The following is a 13169-nucleotide window of genomic DNA, read 5'->3' as shown; positions in this document are numbered from 1 at the left end:
AAGATCTGAGTGAGACTTTGTTATATACAGATAAGAGGAGGAGTACAGGTAAACTTTTCTAACAAAAAAGCCAGTCAGCATAGGAAATGTTCCAAAAATCTAGTATTTTAAAAGAAACCTTGAATCATAAAAGAGAAGCTGTAAATTATTTTAGAAGACAACTGATTAATGGTGTCAAGCACTCTTAAAACCCTAGAATTAAATTTCTTTTTTCTTCTCTAAAAAATAGACAAGATAAAGTAGATGGCCAGCTTACTTTAGCTGCTTTTATTTCTCTCTCCATTCAAGTAAACACTCATGGGTCCAGAGGAAGAGAATAAACAGAAAAACTTAATTATATGCCCCAGTGAGAATGAAATAACTACGGAAGACAGGGAAGGATTTTCTGTTCATCTTTTTTATTATTACTTTTTAATATTAGGATAAAGAACATTGTGACTTTTGGGAGAATACTTAATAAAGAAAAGTTTTTGCTATTGTTATAAACTAGTAAACTATGTATACTCATGAATGCATCTGGGCACTGGGGCCAGGTGGCAACAAGCATGAGAATCAATCATAGAAAGTAAGTCTCCAGAGCTGGGTGTCTATGCAGAATTCCTCTTGGAATGGTTCCTAGAAAATTATACTGCCTAAGGGGTGTCCAGACTCCTGTGTGAGACTGCTAGTTGGCACACGCTAAAATCACCCCAGGGAATTTTCTAGCACTTTGCTAGTATAAAATATTGTGTTCTGATGCTTGGGAATGTCTCCAAATACTGTTTAATTTACCTTTAAAGACACAGCTTCCAGGAAGAAATTCTCCCAAAGATGTCTTCTATATTGGGAACTGCATATTCAAATGCTCTCTTACTCATTCAATTCCATGTATTTTTGGCCCCATTAGCTTTGAAGTCTTGTTGTTGCACAGTAAGACAGTGGGAAGAATGAAAGAGAACTTCCTGTAAATTGTTATGTGTCTTGTTATTTAACTTCCAGTGAGTGATGCACTGGAAGAGCTTGTCCAGGAAAGTTGTGGATGCCCCTTCCCTGGAGGTTTTCAAGGGGAGCTGGATAGACCTCTGAGCAACTTAGTGTGGTTGATGATGTTCCTGACCAAGGCATCAGGTATTTGAACTGGATGATCTTCAAGGTCCCTTTCCCACCCAAACCATTCTGTGATTCTGTGAACTTTCTTTTCTTGGCAAGACAGAGTGCCCTCAGGATATGATCTAAACTTCATATTTTCCTCATCTGTGATGAATAGAATAAACAGAAGTTTGTGGAAGAGGAAGTTCCTTTTGCTTTACAGCCATCATCACCGGAAAATCAGGCATTCTGAGTCCTTAAGTGTAAAGAATGCCTCTGAATCAGCCACTTGTTGATAAAGCTATTTATTTAATGTTATCTCTTGGGTAGCTGCTGGCCATCTCTAAGCTGCTAACATTTATCACCTGAGGTCATTGGTTTATTCTATGCTAGTTACCTGTGCAGTCAAAAGAAAAAGTATTTATCTCATTTAGCTGGTTTGAAAAATCCTGTGGAGACCTACGCTTCTCTCCTTCGGCTATAGCCAGTGTTCTTTACTTAGGATGTTTGGATCCTCTGTTACATAAAGGAGAAGTTAAGTGTATAAAGCACAGATACTGAAGCTTATTTTCTACTTTATCTCTTATAGAGAGAATTCCACTGAGAAAGGAAACACATTTTATGGTGTACAATGCACAGTAAAGGTTCATCCTACTTCAGAAATGTCACTGTATTTTTCTGCTGCCCTAAAAAAAGAGGAGCCCTTTAGAGTGCTTTATCTGTTTCACAAATACTAATTTTTAAGCAGATGAACTGGTTGAATAAGCAATGTCCTCTCAAGCCTTTATTAGTTCTTTATCTTTGCATAAAACATGTTTGTATATGTCATACAATACTAATTCCAATAGTGATATTTACTAATTAGAATGTTATTGTTAGCTTCCAAGAAATTAAGGAGGAAGGGGAGAGCTTTTCTTAAGTGTACAGCGGTAGAAGTAGTGCTTCTTTTCCAGAACCCAACTGTCATCAAGCCAATTTTTCTTAAAAAGATCTGTAGGAGGTTTTACTAGACTCTGAAGCATGTGTGTTAACAGCTTTTTAAAAAAAAACATGTAGCCATTGTATGATGCATTAAGCTAGAAGAAAATCATCATGTCCAAATAACCAAGAAATAACCCCTTTCTAAGAAGTAACTCTAAAGGGTGCCATTTGCTATTAAAAGCAGAAAAATATAGAAGTCAGACAAAACATATTCCCAAGAGAGAAATATTTCATACTTCAGAATGCAGCAATTGCAGCCTAAGAGACTTAAAGCATTTAAAACAGATTTATGTTCATGCTTAGAAGCAAATGCTTTCAGAATGGCAATGATTACTGATGCAAATGATTTTCTTACTGAGTATTTTCAGCCTGAGACATGCAATTCTGGTAGTTGGGATATCTTTCTAATCTACACTGGAAACAACACTGGCAGAACAAAGTGTAAAAGTCATACCTGGGATTTTTTTTAATGCAAAAAATGGCCCAATTTTTCAATTCTTCTTTAAGTTATTACTTATTCAAAGTTTTATTTAAATGCAAAAGACTAGGACCCTGGCTAAATCAATTCCTATGGACATTGCTGAGATCCAAATATTTAAAATATTTAAATGGGTGCTTTGCTCTACAGTGGATTAGAAATGAAATCTTCGTATACTAGTAAAATGAATTCTACTGTTCAAAAGAGATCTATTTAGAAAACCTCTTCCATTCCTGTTTATAGTCTCAATAACATATCTTGGTCATATTTATACTTCAGAACACACGCAGAAATACCAATAGTTTTTCGTATCTGCTAATAAATATAACTGTAGAGCAATTGCCTTTCAGTTCTTTATGCTGCCATACCCTTATGGTCCCAGGCAGCCCTTCCTTCTGTTGTCTGCTTCCTTTTGACTAGGAAGCGCTCAGATATAAAAAAAATAGTAATTTATACACAGTAAAAATTTTAAAATATTTAAAAACATGGGGTTTTATACATAGAACAACTAGCTTTACTATATATGCTTTTAAAGGACATATAGGTGAATACCTTATATGCATCTATACACATCTATAAAGCTTTAGAAGTTGAGTAAAAGTAGCCATAAAAATAGGTGCAAAGTAGGTGAAACACTATGTAACAGGAACAAACTGAATAAATAATTAAAGTTTAATTGTGAAGAGACACTAAAAATTAAACAAAAATGAAGGGCAAACTTGGGTTCCTCCACTTTACCAGGCTGTAGAGAAAGCCTTGAAACGTCTGCAGTGGTGAGCAGATGCTTCAAAAAATAGGGGCATCAAAAGTCTGGGTGGTGTGTGGATAAGTGACTTATAGGGTTTCATTTCCAATGGTTACATCACTCTTGTAGGAAGCCCTAGGGTAAATCCCATCATATGTAAGGAATAGTCTTGCAGATTTAGAGGCCCCTGCATCCAGCCCAACAGAATGATCATGCAGTATAACTGGGACAGACTTTAGTTCGCACGGTGACACACAAGTAACTCTTAAAAATGGAAAACCAGAGCAAAATGCAGCTTCAGAAAAAGTGTGCATGCAACAAAAATAAAAAGACCCAAACAAGATCCCAAAAAATTTGGGATCAACCAATATGCTGCATCAACCAGAAAAATCAGTGAAGGGGGTCATGAATCATAAACTGGATTTTGAGGTACATATGACAGAGAGAAGATACGTAGTAATGGAGTGACTTCATTTCCCAGTGGTTAAGGGGGATTTTACAGGTGCCTTGAGGATCACAGTGGGGAGCAGACTGGTGCTGTGTCATTTCAGAGTATTCTCTCTACTACAAAAGCAGCGAGACAGGTTTTGGGATACAGACTGCAGTCCCATTCTTTTGAAGACCACATCTACTGCAGAAATCAAAAGTAGATAAGAAACAGCAATGGGTGTGTATCTGAGCTGAAAAACCATGGTTATTGCCCAGTAGAGAAGAGAAGCTGTCAGTCTGCCAGTACTAAAAGAACTACCTCTATATCAGTAGCACCTATACTACTGTCCTATAGCAACTGAGCAGTGAAACCTTGTTTGGAGTTTGGTTGGCATGTTCTTATAATACTTTTTTAATAGGACTTCAAAAAGAAAATACCTAACAGACTTAATAAGACCATGTAATAGTAGTTCATGGAATCATAGAATCATAGAATGACTTGAGTTGGAGGGGATTTTGAAGATCATCTAGTTCCAATTCCCCAAAGTAGTTTGGGATTCTTTTCCTTAAGGCAGAAAAGTGATGAACATGAGCCACGACAAAAGCCTGTAAGGTCATGAATAGTAGTGTTGTTTCCCAGATAAATAAATGTAAAATATCAAATAAAGGTGCCAGTTTCAAAACAAAAGGAGACAACTCTTTATGACATCTTTAAACCTGTAGAAATCCATGGCACAGGTTTTTAAGTATTTTAAAAGCACTGAGACTTAGCAGAATATTAGAAAGTGTTACAGAAGATAAGTGATTAAAAACTTTTTAATGATAAAGTCATGTCTTTGAACTTAGAAAGTATCAAACTGACATTGTCATGTAGACTGAGATGATATGCTGGAAAACCAACACTCACTGCATTACTACAAAAAAATTAATAAAAATAAAACTCCTTAACACCAACGTAGTATTAAGAAGCAGGCATTCTTTATTTGGCTGGATGGATGAGGGGATATCTCCTCTAAAATACCATGTAAGCTAAGTACAGAAAAAAACTCCTATTTATTTACTGTATTTTATATTTATATATTCATTGATTTTCCTGTAATAGACACGCATATGATAATAATTTTCCCAAAATCATTAACACACATTCCCTCTTTTTTATGTATGCATTCTGATGCCCTGAGCATCTCTTTGGTGGTCCCTGGTGGTCAGCAACTCCCGAAGTCATATTTAACCACCAGGTAAACTGGTAAAAGCTTTGCATATCTGGGCTGGTTACTCTTCAGTTCTTCTTGATCAATGAGTTTAATTTCCACCACAAAATCAAACAAAAAAAACCAAATGAAACAAAAATCCCACCCTAATTTTAATTAGGCAATAAGGATAATTTTATTTTAAGATGCAAAGCTTGTTATGCAAAGACTCAAGTTAATGAAAAGTTAGCAGCCCTTTACCCCATCCTTACTTCCAACCAGACAATTTATCAACCTCTGTACAACTTTCTTAGATTGAAATTTTTCTCTCTACTGCCTCTGAGCCTGTCACACAACTCCATGATCCACTTGCCAATGTCTTGGTCTTGACATAACTGTAAATTCCTGGGGATATCTCATAATCCTTTGCTATATCTAATATTTTGCAGTCTCCTGGAAAAAACAATATTTTTCATAGAAAGTTCAATACACACTGCTTGACAAAAATGTTCCATATGATCCAATCACTTCAACTGTTAATAAAATTTAGGAAAAAAATACCATTTACAGCTCCAAATAATGAAAACAACTGAATTAAAAAATAATAATAAAAGCAAACATTTTAAAGTTTTTTTTTCCTGAACACTGAAATTTTCTACAGAATAATACTGTTGAATGGTTAAACTTCATAAATTTTTTTGTCTCTACTCATAAGTACCAATCCTTAAGCAGAAAATCTTAAATGAAAGGTAGTGCTTGGATACTTGGATAAATGAAAGAAGGGAAGAAACTCTACAAAGAAAATTACATTTTGTAAGTCTCCTAGATTTTGCAGCAAGGAAAAGAAAGCATCAGCACTTACACGGTAATGATGAGGCTGCTAAGGGAATACTGTAATTTCAAAGACACTTTGAATAGATCTTTTTTGAGTAAGATTTGTTTGTAATTTAAATAATAGATACAGCTAAAAAAGGTTATTATCAGATGTTCAGGTCATGTTTAAAAGAGCTGTAACTGATTCATGTTAAATGATCATTGCCTCAAAAGACGTATGGAAAATACAGGGTGAGACAAAATTTGTTATTTTTAAGTAGATATAGGAAGTAAATATAGGAAAGGAAATAGAGTTCCAGTATTCAGGAAATTGAAGCCTGTGTATATTAGGTATCTAGTTCTAGAGGGAAGGAGGTAGGTAGAACCCAAATCATGTCTTAAATTGAGCCATAAATAACATTCAACAGTTATATTTTTTAATCAAATTAAGACAAAGGATAAAAAAGAAAACAGGGAAAAGAAATTTATTATTCTGGTGCGGAACTGAGGCAATTATGTTTTGTTCCAGCTTCATTTTTGTAGGAGAAAGACAGAAGAATTACCTTCTGGTTATCGTCCTTCAATAAAAATTATTCACCCTCCAACTGCCTTCTTATGATGGTCTTAATCCACAAAGCAAGGCCTCTTAGACACCAAAATACAATGCAACTTAAACTCCCTTTGAGGGACTTTGGACTCTCCCAAAAGGAATATATCCCAACTTCAGAATGCTGATGAAGTCCATATAAATATTCTGAGCACTAAGTGGAAGACACAAAAGGATCTCCAGAACTCTATAGACCTCATCTATCCATAAAGTTTCACTGTTAAGTCATGTCCTGGATGTGTTCTAGTCTCCTCAAAACTTTTGCAAAAAATGATTGAGCAGGACATCCCAGAACTAACTGTGCCAGGTGATCTCATGAAGAGGGATCATTTTCTGCTGTTCTCTACTTTGAAAGCATAGAAACAGTGAGGAGAGTAATTTCCATGCCATGAAAATACAGATTTTCCTAATAACCTTCCTCTAAATACCCAGCCCTCCACAGCCTTCCTGTCCATGTCTTTGGTTTGCTGATTTAGTCTGGTTGTCATCATCATCTTTGCTTTGTAAGATATGCATTATTTTGGTACAACTATTCAGAGCAACCTTGAGCTGTATTTCTTATTCATTAGTAATTTAATTTGTACACAGAAGCTTAGGAAGCTCTTATTTCTATAGTAAATAAGAGGTGAATGTGGCTTTGTGGGGTCTTCTGCAGTAAGTTTACTGTGCATTACATGAATGAATTTTTATCTTCATCTCCCATTGTTTCCCCATGTTTGTGATAGTGGTGTTTGATACTATTAGGCTTTTAGCTGTTGCAAAACAAATTTGCAGCTCAGTCTGACTGAAAACAGCCAAAGCATGACATGCACATCCATAGCTTAAGGCTAAACAGATTACTATGGCTACAGTTTTGTTTAACAGGTACAGTCATGCTGCTTTTGCTACAGCAGTTAATTTTGTATGCTGTGCTAATTTAATATTATTTCTAGGCTGTTTGGGTTCTGGCCGAATTGAGGAATTCCTGATTATGGAGCTATTGATAGTGGTGTTGTTTGGACAGGAAAGCTTAGCTACATACATAGACAAAGCTTAGCCTCGCAGTGAAATGTGCTATCACCTCCAGGGCTAAACTCTCTGGAAAGTGTTAATTACCCTGTCCTGTATTTCACCCTGTAGGCATTCATTGGTTACTCTTCCTACTTAGAGCATGGCAGGTGGAGGCAAAGGTTCCTATGGATGGTATAATTCAAAGAGTTGCAAAATAATATCCACCTTTTTTAATTCTTCAGAAGAAGCAGAAACATATCTGATTTTTACTTACTTATTTTCCAGACATCATATTAAGGGAACGTGGAAATTCACTTCCCAACTTTTCTCAGTTTCTTACTTTAACATTCTTTCTCTCTCACAGACAGTCTCTTTTTGGCAACTTTTAGCATGTACCAAGATATTATAGAAATAGATTATACAGTATTTGAGAGTAAAAACCAATCATTTATAGTCTACTATACACAGCATATTGGTAGGATTACCAGACTACTACAGTGATCAATAGTATCTTCATCATGCAGTTGCATAGGGAAAAGTGAGCTTTTGCTGCGTTTTGTAGTAGAATGACCCTCAATATTGCTGAGTTGGTGTCTTCTAATTGATCTCCTATGCAGGGGAGGGCTGAAAAGGATCTTGATGTCAATATTTTTACCCTTGAATCTTTTTGGAGCTGGTATTTTACCCGGTACCCTTTTGTCTGTGTTTTACTTTTCTCATTTTTTGTGGTTTAAAAGTACAGACTTTTTCAGACCTTAGCAACAATTTTCTCAGTAAAATTGATCCAAGGTTACACAGCTGCTTTGAATTAAAGTAGGCCTTGAATTAGAGGCAGCTGAATTGGGTTGAGTATGAGGCTACTTCAAAATGAACTGAGTTGGCTTTTCAGAATAATGACAGCACTGAGGCTCCAAATTATGCAGTAATACATTTGCCTAAATATGAGGATCTAATTTTCTCTGAGATGTCCTGTTTTCTGTGAGAAATCCTGGCATATCCACCGGGTTTCTTGAAAATCTTCAACTAACAAAAATAATATAGAAAAATAGATAAAACTTGATTTTTCCCTGATTAATTCTTTAGCATGCTGTAGTGCAAGCTTTTTTCACATTAAGAGTAGATACATGTCTTTAAAGTGTTTCCAAAAGAGTTAATTCAGCCTCATTGATTTGTTTAGGTCTGCTTACTCAAATTTTGCAGCAGTCTTGCATTCTGAAGTAATTTTCACTTTTCTCAAATTCTGCAAAAAGTTTTTATTGGAATGTTATAAAAATTGCTGTCAATTTCCTTATGCTGTAAGTGGATGTCACATCCTTTTAATATCTTTGTTTACTGGAAGTATGAAACACGGTGGAAGCTTCTGCAGATAGAGCAGAAAAGTACTGAATCTGAAGGATAACACTCACTGAAACAAACATTTGCAATCTGAAAAAATCCCCACCTGTCCCTGTTACTTTCCATGTCAAGTTGCATAAGATGCAAAAACCTATCTTTTGTCTGCTCAGTTGTGGAAAAGGAAGTGACAACTGCAGCATTTTACAGCTCGTAACAGTGTCAGAAGCCAAGTCAGTAAAGAGGAAAATACAGAGGGGAAAAAAATCCCTCACAATGTGCCCTTCATTAAAGAGAAATAAGAAATAACAAGGAAACATCTCTGCAGTGACTGCAAATACATGAAAATACCAACGGAAGAAAATATAAATATGTAAAGCTAAAGCAGAAAATGATTCATAAAAGAACATGGTTACACTGGGTGACATGTGTACTCAGAAAAACATAGAGACACCTAGAAAAAGAAATGTTTCTGTGAACTAGGGAAAAGTTTAGGAAAATTGAAGTCAGTCGAAGTTTAGATTAAGAGATAGACAGAGATGGGGGAAGGGATATATTCTGAAATACTTCTGTCTTTAGCTGAGTGAAAAAAAAACAGCATTCACATATACTTCATTATTCTGGATGTCAGCTCTTCTGGCTATGGATTATCGAGGTTTAAATAGCATTTTCTGTGTTGTATTAAAATCTTAGTCTTAAAGAATTTTCTTTTATTTATGTGCTTCTGCAGAAATTCTTGAAATATTGTGCCCAAAACAAAAGGAACTGATCTAGGTCCTGAGGATCAAGAGAGGCATTTCTGTTCATTTCAACAATAAAATCTCTGCTCTGAGACACAGGCTCATAGATGATAAGATGATTTAAAGAAAAAGCACCCATTTAAAAAATAGTTTTTTGAAAGAAGATTTCTGATATTGAAACAATATCAGCAATTCAGTCTCTGACCTTTTTCACTCCAAAAAGTCTTTTGCATGATATGACCTCTGCTACTATTTTATACAAAGAGTTTCAGCCTGTATTAGATTTAATGATTGGTTTTGAAAAAGTGGTTCATCTAATATATTATGCTTATCTGTGATGACATTCATATGCCTGGAATCTCTAGCCTCTAGATAAGTATAAGGATTTGAAGTTGATCTAAGCCTGTATAAAATGTAAGTATTAAAGAGATAGGGTAATAGGTAACATGAAGAAATGTGTTTCTGCATATTAAGTCAGTAAAGACACAAAATTATTTTTAAAAATGCCCTTGACATCTTATCTTTCAGGAAGCTAGTGCTTGGGAATTTCTGCTTTGCTGCAGAATTACATGTATTTTCAGATTTATCAAAAGAAGAGAAACAACAGGGAACCCAGTTACTGATTATTAATAGAGATAATGAGATTATTTCATTTGATTTGCTGAGAATGTTAATAATCAGATCTATGCAAAAGCAAAATATAATGGTAGCTAGATGCAAGAGCAAGCTTATCTTCTCTGAATACAGAGTGCTATTTTGCCATGGTAATATTCTAACTAATGAGAACCATCATCTATTATATAAAAAAATAATCCCCTCTCCAATAAAATGGTACATATTGTAGTAATATTGAGAAACACAAGACTTAGGATCCTCTTCCAAGAGAAGGTATACGTGTTTGAGTTTCTTCATATATTCTGGAATATTTGAATCATGTTACTCAAGTTTGCTTGCATAAGAAATTCTTCTAGGAAAAAATAAGTATAAATTTATGCTAATAACAATTGAATGAGTAAATTCTATGACTTCTGTTATTTAAAAGCTTTGAAGGCTAGAAGAGAAAGAGCATTTTGAATTTCTGCTATTTAATAATAAGTCTACTTCTAGTAAGCAAGTTACCTACCAAATAGAAACCCTGCAATTTATAGAAGTGTTATTTTTTTTAACTTAGGGATCAAATTGAAATCATAAAATGAAAAAGAAAAATAACTGTTACATTCTGTCTTTTGTATGGCAGAAAATATGTTTCTTCACTATTTAATGAAAAAAAAATTATGTTATGGCTTTTAGGTGTGTGTTCATAGGCTCAAGAAGTAAAAGGCAACCTGATAGAAATTTGAAAAAAAATATGTTGTTTTTGTAATAAAATTTTGCTGCTTTCTGTTGGGAAGGAATGGTTATGTTGAGCGTGAGATTGTAGATAAAGCATGATTTAAATTAAAACTGCACTGGGGTGTGACTTATATCACAATAAGGTATTGCTAGATTTGTATGTCTCTTGTATGGGTTCTGAGTGGAAGCCAAGAAATGTGCCACTGGCTGTATGACCAGAAAAGGGAACTTGTATGTCACAGAAAACTTTTATGAAAAATCCTTTCCTTAGGATTTTTCCTCCTGAGAAGTTGAGAGGCCTCAGGAACAAAATGTAAACAATGGTTATCTGCTGCTGTGGAATGCAACAGGTGGGTCTGTGATTGGCCCATGTTTGTAATTAATGGCCAATCACAGCCCGGCTGGCTCGGACAGAGAGCCGAGCCACAAACCTTTGTTATCATTCTTTGCTATTCTATTCTTAGCTAGCCTTCTGATGAAAGTTTTTCTCCTATTATTTTAGTATAGTTTTAATGTAATATATATTATAAAATAATAAATCAAGCCTTCTGAAACATGGAGTCAGATCCTCGTCTCTTCCCCACTCCAAGAACCCCTGTGAACACTATTACGCTTGTAGGCCTCATTCCATGATGATTAATAGACAATGAATTTCAGGGTTTGCCTTGAACCAAGAATGAACAACCTCCTTTCAATGAAAGTGGGAGAAGGGGCAAGACAGACAGCAAAGTGAAATTAAGTAATTTCTGGCTCTAATGCTGTTAGGTCAATGGAAATTTCCATCTGACTTAGTTAATTCATGGTTCAGCCTTTAACAGGGGACCCAAAGAATTCTCAAGCTCATTCATCCAAGCTGCATATATATAAACTAATGGTTTTTTGTATGAGTAATCAAACTTGAGTGTTTTCTATTTGCTCCGTTGTTACTGTTTCCACCCAAAGGCATAATGACAAGGTAGACTGCGCTGTCTTTTACTGACATGCAAAAATAAGAATAAAATGTTATTAATGTAGCAAAATTGATTTGATTTGTAAAGTTTTTGGGTTTGTTTTTTTTTTCAAAAATCTTCCTTGAACATATTAGGAAAGGGGGAAAGCTCACAAATGACATCAGGAAACAGATGGGAAGGGAAGAACACAACATATTGCTATTGTTCTATTATATGAGTCGGGCTAGGAGGGATTATGTCAGCTGTTAGTTCATTTAAGGAAATTGTAAAGAATTTAATTCTCGAGAGCTTCTGAGAAAAACTGCAGTTTGGGGAATCAACCACCTACAGCATGTGCTTAACCCAGTAGTAAGCATGTATTATGTATAGCTCCTTTGTGCCCAATGGCAGAGGATATGAATCTTTTCTAGCCCTTAGATGTAGACCCAGTTCTTTCACTGAAACTGTAGAGAGTTATGACCTCAGGAGCAGTGGAAGTCCCTAGATCACATTAAGACAATAACTGTTGCACATATGCTTACATAAAAAGAAAGAGCACTGCACAACATCAAAAACAGCTATCCAGTTCCAAAGCAGAAATAATATCAGACATTGGGCTTTGAAAAAATGAAAGCAGTAAGAAAAATGCCTTCTCTAATCCTCAAGCCATTTGCCATGTGTTTTAAACTGCCTTAGACAACAAGAGAGTATGAAAAAATACTGTCTGGTGTGCAACAAGCCTGTAAGAACTTTTGACATGTGGGACCACTGCCAGAAAGGTATAGCCTTTTTAAATTGTACAAGGCATGATTTGCAAAATGAAGATATTTAAGTGTGAAAGGCAATAGAAATTGGGTTCCTAAAAGATTAGGTCTGTTATTGAACAAGACATTAAACATAATTCATGTGGAATGTGCAGAATTACCTTGAGAAAAGCAAATTAGAGACAACTTGCTGTCAAACTCCAATTTCTGACTTGCAGCTTCCATGGGAAGGCTCCTGGAACAAGATAGAAGAGAGGAGGGAACTGGTATTCAGTAATGTCTCACTCTCAGAATGAACGTGGAGTTCTGAATTCCCAGTAAGCTGCTTCAGCTTCCAAACTTCAGAGTGATGTTTCATACAGTGATGTTTAACATGCCAGCACTCAGCAAGATGGTTGTTTTGAATACTAATTTGAGTTCCTGTATTTGGTGCATAGTTATATCTAGGCATCTAGATCAGCACTTCATGCTGAGTTTTGAATACCTACATTTTGGATGTTGCAGTCCTAAACATCACGATGTGGTCTGTTGAATCTCCCACTGAACAATTTTTCTCTAGGGACTAGAGAGAAATAGGAGATTAGGTATTGAAAAGAGTACTGGAGTATGTAAGTCACATATTGGTAAATCTGTACTTAAGGTATGCTGATCTTTGGTATATATAAAATATGTTAAGATCAAACATCAGAATGCCTTATATATATTACAGTTCTTCTATATATACCTTGATCTTGTTTAAACATTCAGGATCTGCTTCATAAAAAGCCACCT

This window comes from Geospiza fortis, unplaced genomic scaffold, assembly GCF_000277835.1.
Source record: "Geospiza fortis unplaced genomic scaffold, GeoFor_1.0 scaffold294, whole genome shotgun sequence".
Lineage (NCBI taxonomy): Eukaryota > Metazoa > Chordata > Aves > Passeriformes > Thraupidae > Geospiza > Geospiza fortis.
The sequence above is the reverse complement of the archived record's forward strand: the minus strand, read 5'-3'. Positions refer to the sequence as shown.